A 12,969-nucleotide genomic window follows, 5' to 3' on the forward strand; every position below is an offset into this window, starting at 1 on the left:
TCAGGTAAAAATTAACAATTTAAAACAAACGTTTAGGTCTAAGCTCTAATAACTCTGCAAATAAATACTGAATGTTAAATTCTGTCTGAAGTTTGGCACAACTTTCTAATTTAAGGCAACACAGAGAAAGAGGAGACTTGAGAGGTTATAACAATAAAAAAAATAGAGTAATTACCATTTATAGGAGGACATCATAGAGTTTGTGTAGAATATACCTTCCACGGATAAAGGGAAATTTTGCAGAATTCAAAATGACTACAGAATTCTCTGGTAAAAGTCTTTGCTCTCAGTCAAGTAGAAGTCTTCTGAAAAGACATGTCCCCGTTACGAAAAGAAGTCTCTCTCTCAAATGCCTCTTTGAGCCCCTGTTTAAACTAATATGGTCCTTGGTCTCATGTTGCTCAGCTGTTCCTTCTTAGTCAGATGGGGAAGAATATTAATTTTAGACACTAGGCTTTTCAAGGCCAATGGCTCCATTTCAGAGGTCAGGTAAGGAGAGGAATAACTAGAGAATTTTGGATGAAATACTGCCTCCACCTTTCCCTCTCATCAGTATGGCAGCCATCTCAGAATTCAAAGGCAGATTTGTCTTTCATGTCCTGATACCTAGCTCTCCTCCGGTCTTTCAAATTAATGATTAATTAAGGGCTCGTTCCCATCAAGGAGAAGTATGGGGATGGGAACCCCTCAGCCACCCTCATTTGCCCATCTTATGCTTTGAAGAGATCCAGTTGGAATGTGAGAGGTCTTTTAAAAGCACTGAAGCAATTGTGTTTTGATTTTCTCAATCCTTGAAGGCATCTGCGATGTCTCTGTTTAAATGTGGAAGACACAGGCATCCAAAGAGGTACAAAGAGCAGGGATGAGTTTTCATAAGCTCTCCTTACAAGCAATACAGTGAATTTCCTTCTAGCTTTCTGCCACAGACCAACGAAAGAGACTGTGGAAACAATCTGCCTGCCTGATTGTAATAGAAGGATATTCCTAGGTTTATTTCAGTGGCATGAAAACTTGATTGCCCGGCAACAGGTAAGTGATATTATAGGCAATCCTATAATATTTCAAAGCCCCATCCAATTTTCAAGTTTTCTTTGGAGCCTTTGCTGAACCCCATACTCCCCACCCCAACCCCAGCTTTTAGTGCTTTCTTGCTTTTTTCAGAAAACAAAGTACTTATCTTTTTATTCAAATGCATGTATTCCATTTAAATTTTTTAAATCCATTTTTTCCCCCATTTTAAGTAGCACATAAAGAACTACAGAACAATCTTAAAAAACTGAACTGATATTTTTCTAGGATTAGAGAACTCTGTTCTTCAGGATGAGTAACTAAGCAAAACTATGTATTTGTTAAAGGTAAGTTTTCTGACAAAATTATTTTGAAAAGACTGAACTGCTTGGAGGTTACCAATTTTTCTTCATGCAAATAGTGAAAAATTATTGATAAGATGACAAATGTCCCCTCCAAATAAAAACAATGTGTATGGCCCTCTGTGGACTCGACCACATCCTTTACCCATACTACCAAAACAACAAAATCAGACTTTCCATCCTGTCTGCTCCAAGAAACCAACCACAGGCCTTGGAAACAGAGACTAGCATGAGCTGCTCCTGTGCTTATTTTTTAAAATAAAATTTGTATTTTAGAGTAGTAGTTTTAGATTTACAGAAAAGGTACAAAGATAGTACAGAGTTCCCATATACCCCACACTCAGTTTCCCCTATTATTAATATCTTACATTAGTAGCGGTACATTTGTCACAAATAATGAACATATATTGATCCATCATTATTAACAAAACTCCATAATTTACTTGAATTTCACTAGTTTTCCCCTAAAGTCATTTTCCTGTTCCAGGATTTCCAATTACATTTAAAGTCAATAGGATTTGTTGGTGGGTTGGATATGGGTGTAAAATAAAAATGGTAGTCTTTAATCTTTTCTCCCCAGCACTTGAACGACAGAGTTGATGTTAATTGAGATGGAGAAAATTGGAGGGAGGAAGGTCAGGAGCTCAGTTTTGACAAGTCCATCAGTCATTCAAGTTAAATAGGTAGTGGATATAGAAATCTGGAGTTCAGGAGAGAAATCCGGATTGGAGATCATATAGATACTTCCACAAACAATATGGATTCAAAAAATATTTGTTGATTAATTTCTAGAGAGAATGACCTTTGTCCTAAAAAGAAAAGCCAATAAAAAGAACCCATGCTACATCTTCTAAAATTAGGTAACCAGAGCAGTCCAGTTGTCACACAGTTGACATGCTACGTCACACAGTTTCTGATGGTATAGAGGACAAGGAGCCAGGTTTACCACTTAACCACAAAAATAGGTAATGCATACATACTCCCTCAGTCCACACTCTTAAAGAGAGAGGCCTTTATGCCTAGAAAATTTTGCAGGGAGGTTAGAAGCAGGACGAGCTTTACATTTCCAAGACTTCCCTGATATTTTGGAGTTACACATCTTAAAAAATAATAATACTGATCTCAGGAAAGCAGCATTCCACAGAGCCATGGAAATTGTAATTCATTTCAAGGCCTATTTCCGTTAGCTGAGTTTGAGGCTGTGCTGTCAGAACAACTACACAAAGCATGCATTGCCAAAACGTCGTCTACTGGTTCCCCCAGCAAGCCAGCTTGGATAACACTGATAGCTTCTCTGGGTACACAGCATTCTGAACATTTCCAGAACAACATGGCCTCTTGAACGTTTGTGTACAAAAGTTGAGCAACCTTTACAAATATGAAGATGAAAACTAAAGGCTACTGCTTCTTTGATATCCACATCACAACTGAATTTTCTCCCTTTCAAAAAGCACTACTGGGTATGATTCATAAAAGCATATATGGGTAAATTATACTTCATCAAAATTTAGAAGTTTTGCTCCTCAAAAGACACCATCCAGAAAAAGAAAAGACAGGCTACAGACTAGAAGACGATACCTTCAATCACATATTTGATAAAGGACTTGTATCCAAAATGTAAAATAAACTCTTACAGCTCAGTAATATGATGGCAAACAATTCAATTTTTTTAAATGGATGAATGATTTGAGTAGACATCTCATCAAAGAAGATATACAAATGGCTAATGAGCATATAGAAATGCTCAAAACAATTCACTAAGGAAATGTCAGTTAAAATCACAATAGCATTCCATGCCCACTCAAATCAAAAAGATAAGCAATTACAAAGTTTGGTGAGGATGTAGAAAAACTAAAGTCTTCATCATACACTGTTGATAGGAATGTAAAATGGTGCAAATGATTTGGAAAACAATTTGGCAGTGTCTTAAAAAGTTAAATATATAGAAGGTCAGGAGTAAGACACAGAAAGGAAACAGGACTACTTTGTCCTATAGCTCAACAAAATTATAACATTATCCCTGACAATTATATTAATGTAATTATTATTTGAAATGATTAGTCCATTAGATTCTGTCAAATTGTTTTATATGTTTTGAAACTGTTCATGATTTTTAAATTTTTTTTAAAAATTTTTTAAAAATTAGCTCTATTTTTATTTTATACTTTCCTTCATATCTCTGGACACGGAAGTCTACTATTCCTAATAGTATCACTTTGCACAGTAGTATTTAAAGGCTTATATTTACAGGTACATTATATTTGCACATCCTTTCTTATTCACCTATTTCTTATATGTATCATATAGTTGGGTCTTATGTTTTAATGTTTTTAAGTACCATGGTTTTAAATGGGAGTATTTGGTCCTGTTATATTGAAAATCATTATTTATGTGTTATTTTAAATTTATTTCATGTATTTTTAAAATTCTGATTCTTCTCTCCTGGCTTCTTTTTTGGTTAATAAAATATTAAATATTTTTCTTAAAAAGGTTGAATATAAATTTCCTACCTGACCTAGCAATTCTTCCCTAGATATCAACTCACATGAGAATAGATGTACACACAAAGTTTTGCACATTTCATAATATTACTCACAATACCCTAAACTGGAAACAACTCAAATGTCCATCAATTGGTTTGGTGCATGGAAAACCATAATGTGATATTCCCATAAAAATGGGATAATAGCAACAAAAAGGAATGAAAATCCAATGTCTGTAACAACATGGATAAGCAGAAAAGTTATGCTAAGCGGGGGGAAAAAAGAAAATTATTTAGGGCATTAGGCCACATACTGTATAAATCCATTTATATGAAATAGCCAGAAAAGACAAATCTATACAGACAGCAAATAGATTAGTGGTTGCCTGAGGCTGGGAGCAGGGGTAATGAGAATGTTCAAAACCGGATTGCTGATGGAAGTACATCTTATTAAATTTACTAAAGGTTACTGAAAATGGATGAATTTTAGGATATATGAAGTATACTTCAATAAAGCATTAAACAAAGAAAATCCAATAATATGATTAATAAAAATAAGCATGTTAAAAAGAAGGCTGGAGAATAATCTAGGGACTGAATAGCACAGCGAACCTGGTGGTGGATGAGGACTGCGGTTAATAGTACAAATAGAAGAATGTTCTTCTAGGAACAAGAACAAATGAACGTCACTAATACAAAATGGTAAGAATATGGCTATGCATGGAAAAAATACAATTACTGTAACTTATGGACTACAGTTAACAGCAGTATTGTAATATTCTTGCATCAATACCAAGAAAGTACTATATCAATGCTAAGGGTCAATAATAGGGGGGATATGGGATTTTTTTCTTTGGGACTAAGGACAATGTCCAAAATTTTACTAAGGCAATCACTGCACAACTATGTGATGAAAGTTAGAGCCACTGAGTGTATACTCTGGATGAATGGATAATAATGTTACAAAATGTCCCGACTTGTTTATGATCCAGTTTGATAACAGCCTCTCAAAATTTCCAAGTGACAGCGAATAACTAGCCAAATTTTGTAGGATAAAATTAAAACTAAAATAAAAGTGCTTAACCAAAAGGAAATTATTGGGATATATGAAAAACTTGAAGTAAGCTTTATATCAATATTTAATTTTTGAACTTGATAACAGTACTTAATAGGGTTATATAAGTGCATATCCTTGTTCTTAGGAAATAATACATGGAAGTATTAAGTGTTCAAGCATCATGAACCTACTCAGAAATGTTTAGAAATCAGAGAGAGAGAGAGAATGATATGTTATATCATAACAAATGTGGCCAAATATTAAAACCTGATAAATCTGAGTATCTGGGTAGGGGGTATATTTTAGTTCTCTGTATTGGTTTCGTATTATTTTTGCAACTTTCCTGTAAGTTTGAAATTACTTAAAAATAAAAATTAAACAACAAACAAAAAAGGGCTTAAAAACAAGGTAAAAATATGGATAGGATCACTTAAAAATTAATCTCTTTCAGAAATATTGAATAATGTTTCAGTTCATTACTTCTATAACGGTGGCACAAATGATTCATATAATTGCTTCCTTTTATGCTTTCATATAAAATGTAAATCCATATGAGAGTTAAGGAATTGTTTAGAAAACAGCATCTGCAGGGCGAATGGATGTGGCTCAAGCAGTTGAGCACCTGTCTCTCACATGAGGGTTCCCAGTGCAGTTCCTGGTGGCTCCTAAAGAAAAAACAAGCAGAAAACGGGCAAAAAAAGACCAAAAACCCCCAGCACCTGTACTCTTTCAATGTCAACAAAGTACATTATGCAAATCCTATTCACAAATAAATTTCCAAAGTTTGTATATGTATAATGAATATCCATATATCCTTCACCAAGTTACACCAAATGTTAACACTTTCCACATTTGCTGTCTTTCTCTCATTTCTGAAAGTAAGTTCCAGATATCATGAAACTTTACTCTGCAACCATTAGCACAAGTCTCCTTACATGGCAGGATCCAATCAACAATCACAAATTGCAGTTAGTTATCATATCTTTTTAGTCTCCTTTTAAATATTTGGGGGATAGTAGCCTTTTTTTTTTTAATCCTTCATGATATTGATATTTTTGAAGGGTCCAGACCGATTGTCTTATAAAACGTCTCTCAATTTGAATGCCTGTTTGTTTCTTCATACTTGGAATCAGGTTAAAACACTTGGGCATGAAAACTACGTAAGTGTTGTGTGGTCTATGTATCTTGTAAAAATAAATAAATATATTTTTTAAAACTGCATAAATGATGTGTCTTTCTCAGAACATCACAGCAGGAGACACATGATGTAAGTTTGTGTCATTAATAGAGATTGTAAGTTTAATGATCTAATTAAAGTGCTGTCTGCCTGCTTTCTCTTCCATTAAGTTATCCTTTCTCTCTTAGTAATTACTAAGTAATTTTTGGGTAGCCTGTCTCCCAAAAATCCATTACCCCATGTTTTCGTATCCATTCTTGCCTGAATCAATTATTACAACAGTGATGGTTAAATGATGACTTTTCTAATTCTATCATTTCATCTACATTTATTTCTATTTTTCTATTAAGAAGAGCTCTCCATCCCCATGCTGACTGCTCCCCCTTTTAGTATCAGTATGAACTCAGCAATCCTTTACTGAATGAATCCTAAATGTGAAATAAAACCCAGTATGCTTCCTACAAGGTAAAATTTATGGTACTGTTGTGAGCATCCATTCTAAACAATTGGGAAAGTCTAAGAGCATCCATCCATGCCCAATTTTTAAAAGTACCATTCTACAGGATGAATGATCATTTTCTAGTTTTAAGAAATGGAGACAGAGTATATGTATAATTATATTCCTGGGAATGTTTTTCTACCTTCAAAACTGGACGTGAATTTCAGGAGCTAGAAGAAGCTGATGATAGTAACAAGGCATGAAATTACAGAAGCGCCAAGTCCAAGTCATGCTCTTCTGACCAAGAGTTGGCTTGCTTTTTTCAAGAGGGTAAGGTTCAGGAGAAAACTTTTCCACAGGGGAAAAAAACTGCAGTTGGGAGCATGTTAACCACTCACAGGGAGATGGGTGAAAACTCCACAAACTTTCAGGGATGTGTGACTTCCTAGGGAAGGTAAAGAATTGTATTTTTCTAGGTAGAAAATAATTGTAATGGCTCATAATAGGTTGTTAGGTTTTCTCCTATATGTTCAAAAGTTTCGAAAAATGTTTGGTGCCAAAGGACCATTGCAACTTGTAAAACGGTGAAAAACACTCTAAGTCCCAGCTTACATGGAGAACATCTCAGTGTAAATGAAGCCCGTGCACAGTCCCGTGAGGGGTACTCTCTCATACTTCTGGTTGGGGTTTAAATTGCTCTCTAGCTTGTCTTTCCATGCTCCTAAAGATGTCTTTCGAATAGAGCTTTAAGTTTTGATGGAGTCCAATTTATCTTCTCTTTTTTTTTTTATGGTAGTGCTTGTTGTGCCTCTCCAAGGAACCTTCATCTATCCTAAAGTCATGAAAATATTCTTCTATGTGGCTTGTGAGGCACTTTATGGCTTTAACTTTCACAATGAGACTGACGAGTTATATTGAATTAATTTTTGCCTGTGGTATAAGGTAGAAGCCAAGTTTCATTTTTTTTCTCTTTTGGAGAGTTAATTTTTGACAACTCTTCTCATTAATTAATAATGTTGGGAAGCAGATTTGGCTCAACTGATAGAGCGTCCGCCTACCACATGGGAGGTCCAGGGTTCAAACCCAGGGCCTCCTGACCCATGAGGTGAGCTGGCCCATGCGCAGTGCTGATGTGCACAAGGAGTGCTGTGCCACGCAGGGGTGTCCCCCGCGTAGGGGAGCCCCACACACAAGGAGTGCACCCGTAAGGAGAGCCGCCCAGCGCAAAAGAAAGTGCAGCCTGCCCAGGAATAGTGCCGCACACACGGAGAACTGACACAACAGGATGACACAGCAAAAAGAAACACAGATTCCCAGTGCTGCTGACAAGAATACAAGCAAACACAGAAGAACACACAGCGAATGGACACGGACAGCAGTCACCTGGAGGGGGGACGGAGAAGGGGAGAGAAATAAAAAATAAATCTTTTAAGAAAAGTAATAATGTTGATCTTCACATTATTATTATTTTTATTATCTTATAGGGGAAAGTGCAAACGTAGTCCACCACTCCCACAAATTATACCGTCCAGTTTCCCACATTTGGGGAATCACAGGAGTGCAATGGGTAAGTCTCGCCATGGGAAAACCACCTTCATGATTACGGTATTTTCCCTGCCAGGCAAGTATTCACATTAATTTTTAATACCTTTTTTTTTAAACAAAGTTTCTGAGATTCTCCCTCACACTGCTCCCATTCTACCTTCCAAGCAGTCCCCTAGCAGCAACCAATGTGTTCCCTATGCATTTCTGCAAAGTTCTCACGGAGTTGCTTAAATGTGCTGTGAACCATTCCATTGGCAGCAGTCAGCATGCTGCGTCTTCAGGGTCCTGTTGTCCCTCGTTAGTAAAGTTCTCAGCTCCAGACCTTCTTGAAGACGCCGACCACGGTCTGTGCCATCGCAGGTGTCTCTCCTCAGCTGCCCATCCGCAGGTGCCAGAGCAGAGCCAGGGACTCTGGCCTCCTCTCTACTCGGTGCTCCATGTTCACCATCTGAACTTCAGCTCCCTAGTCACGGGCTGAAGTCTAGTTCAATGGAGAAGAGAGGAAATAGACACCATGACATGCCCCCCGTGCTCTCTTCTTTCCTCAAGTGAAAACCCCTTTCTCCCCGCAGCAACCGAGTCCGTCTTTGCAGGGGCAACTCTCCAGTCTGCCAGGTTAACTATTGTCTCGGGTTCCTGGGGCTCTGTAACACAGTGCAATGAAGTGGGGGCTGGAAACAGCAGAGATGTATTGTCACACAGCTCAGGTGAGGTCCACATCAAGGTGTTAACAAGGCCGTGCTGCCTCAGAGGTCTGTGGGGTTCTGGTGGTGGCTGTGATCCATGAGCTGGTTCCTGGCATAACTCAACCTCTGCCTCGGTCACCTGGCCGTCTTCGCTGTGTCTAATTTCCTCATCTTTTTTTTTCTTTTAATTGTCTGGGTTTTTTTAAAAGATACATAGATCACAAAAAATGTTACATTGAAAAATATAAGAGATTTCCATCTACACCACCCCCCACACCCCCACTCCTCCCACATCAACAACCTCTTTCATCATTGTGGCACATTCATTGCATTTAGTGAATAAATTTTGGAGCACTGCTGCACCACATGGATTATAGTTTACGTTGTAGTTCACACTCTTTCCCAGTCCATTCAATGGGTTATGGCAGGATATATAATGTCCAGCATCTGTCCCTGCAATATCAGTTAGGACAACTCTAAGTCCCAAAAATGCCCCCACATCACATTTGGAATTTATGCTCCTAAGTGTGATAGAGTTGGACTCATATGTGACCTCACTACGCATGCCTCTTCTGTCACTTTTACTGAACCTGTGGTTGGCTCTGGGGTTGGTGTATACTCAGGAAACTTGAATCTCTGGACTGGCCATGTGCCAGTTGGGCCCTGAGCCTCAGCAGAGTTGCAACACCTACTCTCGGTTTGTTGGACTTACCCAGGTCAGCTAACAGGGAGGTGAAGATGGTCAACCACCACACCAGGGAAACGAGAGTGCCTACAACTGCAAGCAGGAGAATTGCATCCATCAACCATGTGGGATCTAAGGCCCCTCTGATTTATAGGTGGATTGGACATCACCATCCCAGGGTCCATGGGATGGAGGAATAAAATATGGATTAGAGTGGACTTACTGGTATTCTACTGTAGAATTTCCTCATCTTATAAGGACACCAGTCATATTGGATTAGGGTTTACCCTGATCCAGTTTGGTCTCATCTTATCAAATAACATCTTCAAAGATCCTTTTTCCAAATTGGGTCACACTCACTGGACCTGAGGTTAGGAATTGAAAATGTCTTTTTAAGGAACACTGTTCAATCCATAATAATAATTTTACTTTCTTCTACAAAAAAAAAAAAGTGTTTTGTTTGTTTCATTTTTAGAAGGGTTATCTAAATATCTCCATGTCAAGAAAAAGTTTTACCTAATATTTTCATAACTAAAAGCCCCATTTGGGTGGTCTTTCAAGAAGAAAGAGAAGACTCCAAATTACGAACCTTAGAAGATAATAATTAAGCCTGCCTTATAAGCCTGCCTGCCTGTTTTCACAAACTGATTCCATTTTATCACATCCTTAGTGCCCATTACATGTCAGGTGGGGTGCTCGGCACTGGGATACAAGGTGGAAAAATGCTAAGCTCTAGCAGCGTTTGGAGGGAGGGGTAGAAACAGACAAGTCAACTGGCAATTACAATACTTCAAGACAACCGTAACAAAGGATAGACAGGCTGTCAGATACACATATGGCAAAAGACACCAAGCCAGCCAGAGGTTCAGGGACCACTAACAAGGTCGTATCCAAGCTGAAGGGTAAACAGTTGCCCAGACCTTGCAGGGGCTGGAAAGTTACGCCAGGGTGAGAAGGATGTGCAGGGGCAGGGGATGAGAGAAAAAATGAAGAACATCTCTAGTTTCTTTTTACCATGAAACATAACAATGGCTGCTGGTTTGAGGAAAAACAGAAAGCAAATCAAAACAAAAACATCATGTTGAGGAGGTACACTTCTCTATTTTACCAGAGAATTGTTGTTTTTCAATCAGGGATTGAAGTAGAATTATATTAAATGCCATTAGTGCCATCTCACATTTCACTTCATAAGATAAAATGGTTTGCTTTCTCTGATAACTTATCAATACCTAGTACTTGCCGATGCAATTCAGAAAGAAAACAAAACAGTAGTTTTGAAAGGAAGAGGCAAAATTATCCTTTGAAAATCTCTTAGAACTAAAGAATTCATTAAAAAGACCAAATATGGAGTAACTTTACAAAAATTGATGCATTTCTTATATACCACTAAACACCAGTAAGAAAATAGAATAATAAAATGATCCACCTTACAATAGCAAGAATACATATAAAATGTATTAGAATAAACTTAATAAGAAATGTGGCATAAATTCCAGAGGATCTAGGGCAAATCAGGAAAAGAAAGGGTTAGGGGAAAGGGGAGTAGTCAAAACAGATGACCTTAGAGGCTAACTTTTAGGATGGTGACTAAGGAAGGGAGGGATGTACGTCATGATGGGATTAACTGGACCCCAAATGTCCAACAAAGCTTCAGGGATGAAATTGCTTTAGTGAGGATGCAAGATGATGCCAAGAGGTTTGATAATACCAGGAGGCAACAATCTGGGCTTAGACACTGAGTTTCTAGTTGGGGTCATTGAACAGAGAGTCTACAGGAGTCATCTACCAACTATATTGTCCCCACTTTGACCCTGGGGAAGAAGGATAGAGAAGATGGCTACAAAGTACAAAGTAAACCAATGTCTGTTAAAAACAACTGAGCAGTGAGGTATGAAAAAAGGTTTCATTGCTTTACAGGGATCTCATTTCCTGTGACCTTATAAAAGAGATCATTAGTATTTATGACAATTTGAAAAGAAAGCTAAGGAAAATACTGTATGAACACACTTATATGAAATAATAGAAAATGCTAATTCACAGAGCCAGAAATTAGAATACGATTTGCTGGGGGCAGTGGGTGAGGAATGGGGGAATTAATGCTTAATGGGTATAGAGTTTCTGTTTGAGGTGATGGAAAAGTTTTGGTAATGGATAGTGGTGATTGTGGCACAATATGACTGTAATGAACATCACAGCTTGAAAATAGTTAAAATGGGAAATTTTAGTTTGTATACATGTTACCATAACAAAAATTTTTTTTAAATCCATAAATCTATATAACACAAAGAGCAAACCCTACTAATCTACGGGCTGTAGTTAATAACTGCAATTACATTGTTTCAAAAATTGTAACAAAGGTACCAAACAAATGCAAAATGTAAATAATAGGAAAAACTGTGTGGAGAGAACTCTATTTTCTGTAAACCTATAACTGCTCTAATAAAACACATTTTAAAAAAATAAAAAGAGGAAGCTTAAATTTCGTTAGTAACACTAAATAAGAGGAGGGGTGAATTTTGAAAGGTATGGTTTGTTTCTTTCTTTTTCTACCATCACCATCTAGTGGAGAAAAGTTTGAACTTCAGATAGACGTTCCCTGAGCTAGGACTCAAGAGGAAAAAAAGAACACGAGGGCCTACTGTATGCCAGGCACTCAATGAAACATTTTCACATTCTAAGTTTACTTAAGTCTCACAACCAACTGTGAGGCAGGCATTATTATTTATCTTTCAGATTTGGAAACTAAGTCTGAGGAATTAATTAGCTTCCCCAAGGTCACACTGTGGCCAACTCAAAACCAAGACTCTTGAAGTCCAAGTCCAAGTGCCATTTTCACATAACGTTACATACTAATAGCTCAACTCTATTCATATATGTGACCATAGAAGTAAAACATACATACATATATGAAGAATTTTGCCTTTTCTTTTTCTTTTTCCTTTTATTCAACTTAGAATATGTTTTTTAAAAAGCACATGTATTAAAAAGAAATAGGATTATACCATACATATGTTTTGTATCCTTTCATTTTTATTCCATATTACGTAATGAATACTTTCCCATAACAAAAAATATTTTTGAAAACACATAAACCATAACAATAAGGGCAAATATGGAATTACATATAAATATACAGTGTAACCTTGAAATACGGTTTAAAAGACTTGGAAAAGGTGCTAAAATATTAACAATAACTGTCTATGAGTAGATACTCCATAATAAGCACAAATTGTTTCTAAAAAAAGATTAAGCCTAACATATTTTTTTAAAAAAGAGGACATTCAAGAAACTTCAGTTGTTGTCTAGTTTGTTGTCATTAAACATTTTTTGCATGTGTTAAGAGTGACTACTGTACATATATTTCTACAAGTGTACAAAAATAAGGTAGGGGGGTGGATGTAGCTCATGCAGTTGAACACCCACCTCCCACATGTGAGGTCTTGGGTTCGGTTCCTGGTGCCTCCTAAAGAAGACAAACAATGAGCAGACAATGAGCAAACATCAAGAAAAAAAAAAAGAGCAGACAAG

At 37.1% G+C, this 12,969-nt stretch overlaps 1 pseudogene; it reads right to left on the bottom strand.

Annotated features, from left to right (window-relative positions):
• Nucleotides 1-8,006: 8,006 nt before the first annotated feature.
• LOC111766892 (U1 spliceosomal RNA) lies at nucleotides 8,007-8,154 on the bottom strand (annotated as a pseudogene).
• Between the last annotated feature and the right edge of the window lie 4,815 nt (nucleotides 8,155-12,969).

The sequence above is a fragment of the Dasypus novemcinctus genome, chromosome 22, assembly GCF_030445035.2.
Source record: "Dasypus novemcinctus isolate mDasNov1 chromosome 22, mDasNov1.1.hap2, whole genome shotgun sequence".
Classification (NCBI taxonomy): Eukaryota; Metazoa; Chordata; class Mammalia; order Cingulata; family Dasypodidae; genus Dasypus; species Dasypus novemcinctus.